The following is a 4,938-nucleotide window of genomic DNA, read 5'->3' as shown; positions in this document are numbered from 1 at the left end:
TCTGTGTGGTGTGGGTGGACAAAAAGTGAGATTAGGGGAAAAATTGTAAAAATCAAAAACAAATAAATTAATAATTAAAAACAAAAAAATAGACCTATCTAAATATTTTATGTGAAATATACTTTTGTATGATATAAAAAAAGAATGCTTAATGAAAAGTTCAGAGCCAAATGAAAAACTTGACTTTTGGAGACAAGATTCAAGAGAAGCACTAAAAGGTAACTAGGAAAGAGAAATTATAAGGGATTCAATAAGGGTAGATTATTTATATTGCTACTTCATAAGATGATATCTGTAACTCTAAGGAAACATCATTTTTAGGGCAGTTAGAAGGAGGTTGCATAAATAGAGAATATGTTTTGAATATGATGTCATGGTATCTAAAAACAGTAAAATTAAGGAATGAGAAAAAAAGAATTTACTGAGAGCAGAGTTAAGGGGTACTTCAAATGGGGTAAATTTTCTCCTATAAAAGAGCCTTTATAGTGGAGTGACAAATAAGGATGGTGATGGGGAATGCTTGAAACTTATTTTCTTGGGACTGGTTCAAAAAAGGAATAACACACACTCATTTACATATAGGAATCTGTCTTACCCTTTAAAAAAAAGTAAAAAAGAGATAGTGAATTAGGCGGGTACTTTTGAGGATGGACAGTGTGAAAGGAAAGAGAAAAACAAAATAAAAGCAGAGGATAGGATGGGGAAAATACACAGTAATCATAACTGTGAAAAAATTTGACAAAATTTGCTGATAAAGGTCTAATTTCTATAATATAGAGAGAATTGAGTCAAACTTATAAAGATTCATTCTTCAATTGATAAATGGTTAAAGGATAGCTATCAAACTTTTCATAATCATATAGGATTATTATTTGAATGGCTGAAGCATGTTTGAAATATTTTCAAATGTATTATTATATCATTTATATAAAAGAATGTTCCAAATCACTACCACCATTCACCTATCATCTTGTAAAATATAACAGAAAAGGAAAATGACAAATGGTGGATAAATGTGACACTAAGGTACTGATGGTGAAGTGGGGAACTGATTTAATCATTCTGGATAGCAGTTTATATCAATGCCTAAAGGGCTATAAAACTGGGTATTCACATTTACCCTACAATATCATTACCAGGTCTGTATCCCAAAGAGATAAAAAGTGGAAATGGAACTATATGTATCAAAATATTTACATCAGCTCTTTGTATGGTGGCAAAGAATTAGAAATTGAAAAAGAACAGATGAAATTTGAAAGCAAATTGAAGCATATTTTTTAAAACTTTCTTCATTTTTCTTGTGTTTTTAAATTCATATTTTCTTTTACAGTATGACTAATATGGAAATATGTTTTGCATGATAGCATATGTATAATCAGTATGAAATTGCTGGTTCTCTCAAAGAGCAGAGGAAAAGACAGAGATAACTTGGACCCACAATTTTTAGATATGCAGAAATAATAATTGTATTCCTTAATATTTTTCATGCAAATTACATATATACAAATAAATCAATAATTTAAACAGCAAGCATTTATTAAGCATACAATGTGCTTCAAGTACTAATTTGAGCACTGGACATGCAAAAATAAAACTGAAATAGTCTCTGCTCTCAAGGAGGTTATATTTTAATGAGGGAGACAGTGTAAACATATATACATATAAATATGTATGCAGAATATATCCAAAAATATACAATGCTGATTTGAGAGAGTAGTGTTTAGTGAAAAAGTCATTCCTTCTAATTACTCAGAATTTTGAAAATTCATAAAGAAATATAGTTAACATTGACCATTATTCTTTCTGTGATTGAAGGGGTCATCAAAATGTATACTACTGGGGCAGCTAGTTGGCATAGTGGATAAAGCACCGGCCTTGGAGTCAGGAACACCTGGGTTTAAATCCGGTCTCAGACACTTAATAACTACCTAGCCCTGTGGCCTTGGGCGAGCCACTTAACCCCATATGCCTTGGAAAAATCCTAAAAGGAAAATAGTATACTACCAATATGACTTCAGGTAAAATAGATAGATAGATAGATAGATAGATAGATAGATAGATAGATAGAGATATAGATTGATAGATAGATAAGTTTTTTGCATGACAATGGGTTAAGTGGCTTGCCCAAAGCCACAGGGTTAGGTAATTATTAAGTGTCTGAGTCTGTATTTGAACTCAGTACTCCTGACTCCAGGCCCGGTGCTCTATCCGCTGCACCACCTAGCTGCCCCCCAAGTAATATTTTTGATATTTTTTCTAAACCTATAATTTCATTAGGGTAGGTAATTATTTTTAGGGATTTTTTTCCGCAAGACAATGGAGTTAAGTGGCTTGCCCAAGGTCCTACATCTAGGTAATTATTAAGTGTCTGAGGCCAGATTTGAACTCAGGTACTCCTAACTCCAGGGCTGGTACTCTACCAACTGTGCCACCTAACCACCCCCTGGGTAGGTAATTAATGTGCAAACATCTACCAAATAAAGAAATAATATATAAATTATGAACTTAAAGAGTCTTAGAAAATTATTTGAAAATTTCACTAACTTGCCCATAGTCACATAAATAGTGTCTTAAAGGCAGGTGTTGGACCAGTACTTCCGGACTGTTTCTATTTCTTCATAATTCAAAACCATACCTTGGCTGCTTCCTCCCACTGGGAGTTTGCCCCAAAATGTTTCTTTCACTCTTTTTTGTTAGGTTTTTTTTTTGCAAGGCAAATGGGGTTAAGTGGCTTGCCCAAGGCCACACAGATAGGTAATTATTAAGTGTATGTGACTGGATTTGAACCCAGGTACTCCTGACTCCAAGGCCGGTGCTTTATCCACTACAACAACTAGCCACTCCATGCCACCTAGCTGCCCTTCTTTTGCTCTTTACACCATATTAAATTCTTCCAAAAGCTCTGCTTTGAGAAAGACCCTCCAGGACAGCCATTACTTAACTTATTACAAAAAGAGAGATAGAGAGCTATAGATTTATATGTATGGATCTATAACTATATAAGCAAAATCTTATACATCTAGTAATCATCTATTAGTTATCACCTCTCTGTCTCTCTCAACATAGGCATAGTAAATGCTTTTAATGACAAAATAGATATAGTTATTATGAACTATAAGCAAAAATTTTAGGGGGCATGTGAAGGCAATGAAAAAAGGATGACCAGTACATTTTTCCATCTGGATTATTGGTAACTCATTAATAGATTATCACTCTCACAGAACATAAAAAACAAATTGTAAAAAAAGCAATGGCTATGATTCTGGGGTTTAATGATGAGATACTCTCATTGCCAAGGGCTGTCTGGCATTCATAAGATGGCTTCTTAGTTTCCTCATGGCTAATTTCATCTCTTTGTTTCTCAAGGTATAGATGATGGGGTTTAAGAGAGGTGTGAAAACTGTGTAAAATACAGAGAGTACTTTATCAACTGGAAAATTGCTGAATGGCCAGGCATAGATAAATATGCAAGGTCCAAAGAATAGTGTTACAACAGTAATATGAGCTGTCAAAGTGGCTCATGCCTTAGCTTTGCCAGCTGATGGATGTCGCCTCAAAGTCACCAAGATGACAGTATAGGAAATCAGCAGTAGTAAAAAGGAGGTCATGGCTATAAGTCTACTTTCAGAGAGCATCATTATCTCCAGAATATATGTATCCACACAGGCAAGTTTGATTACCAAAGGAAGATCACAGAAAAAGCTGTCTACTTCATTGGGGCCACAGAAGGGAAGGTTCACAGTGAAGGCCAACTGGCTCAAGGAGTGCAGGATTCCAATGATCCATGAAGCCATAACTAAGCCTGTACACTTCTGCAAACTCATAATGGTTGTGTAGTGCAGAGGTTTGCAAATAGCAACATATATGTCATATGCCATGGCTACAAGCAGCACCATCTCACCAGCAGCAAAGACATGGAGAAAGAATATCTGGGCCATGCAACCATCAAAGGAGATGCTTTTGTGCTCCAAAAGGAAGTCTGCAATCATCTTGGGAGTGGCAAAAGTAGATAGGCATACATCAGTGAAGGAAAGGTTGCTGAGCAGGAAATACATAGGAGTGTGCAGGTTAGGTTCAGAGATCACTGTGAGCACAATGAGGAAATTACCCAGCAAAATAGCAATATAAAACGTGGTAAAAAAAGCAAAGTAGAAAATTTGGAGTTCTGCAGATCCCGAAAACGCCAGCAACATAAACTCAGTCACTCCAGAATACTTTGCTTGGTTCATTGTGTCAAGTGTTAAGATTGGATTAGAAGTTTTCTGTGAAAAAGTGGAAAAAGAAATGAGAATAATGTCAGATGATTAATTATGAAAATAAAAATGAGAGAAAAAATACAAAGACAAATTCACTTGGCTGATATATTGACATATCTTCTTTAAACCTTGCTTACCACTTGTGTACACACACACACACACACACACACACACACACACACACACACACACAAATACAAACAGAGACACATTTATTTGTCTGTATTCCCTTGCCATTTAGAAACATTCTAGAATGTTATAGCTTTAGAAGACATATACTGATACGTTATTAATTCACAGTACTGATTTAGAATTTATGATCATTCAGGAAAGGATTGTTCTAAATTTTCCTTTATGTATATGTGTGGATATAGGTAAAAATATATAAATTTTGGCTATGTTTCAAGATAAATAATAGGTAAAATAAAACTATACAGTGTATGCCTAAACTGCTTATATACAGAAAACAAACTGGTAAGAACATTAAGATCAATTGTTCACACACCTAAATACAAAAATACAAGTAAATGAAATCAATAAATGAAGAAGAAAATACATTATTTAAGTCTAACTATATGGTGATTTCCCATGGCATTTTTATTTGTTCTTTTGGACTGGTTTGCCAAGCTCTTCCCTTGCCAACATTTTTATTGTCTACCTCAAAGTAGACTCAAAGCAAATG

At 34.4% G+C, this 4,938-nt stretch overlaps 1 pseudogene; it reads right to left on the bottom strand.

The window, feature by feature from the left end:
• Positions 1-3,269: 3,269 nt before the first annotated feature.
• Positions 3,270-4,235, bottom strand: LOC141522816 (olfactory receptor 4K3-like; annotated as a pseudogene).
• Between the last annotated feature and the right edge of the window lie 703 nt (positions 4,236-4,938).

Source organism: Macrotis lagotis, chromosome 4 (assembly GCF_037893015.1).
Source record: "Macrotis lagotis isolate mMagLag1 chromosome 4, bilby.v1.9.chrom.fasta, whole genome shotgun sequence".
Lineage (NCBI taxonomy): Eukaryota > Metazoa > Chordata > Mammalia > Peramelemorphia > Peramelidae > Macrotis > Macrotis lagotis.
Note: the sequence above shows the minus strand (reverse complement) of the source record. Positions and strands in the feature narration are given on the sequence as shown.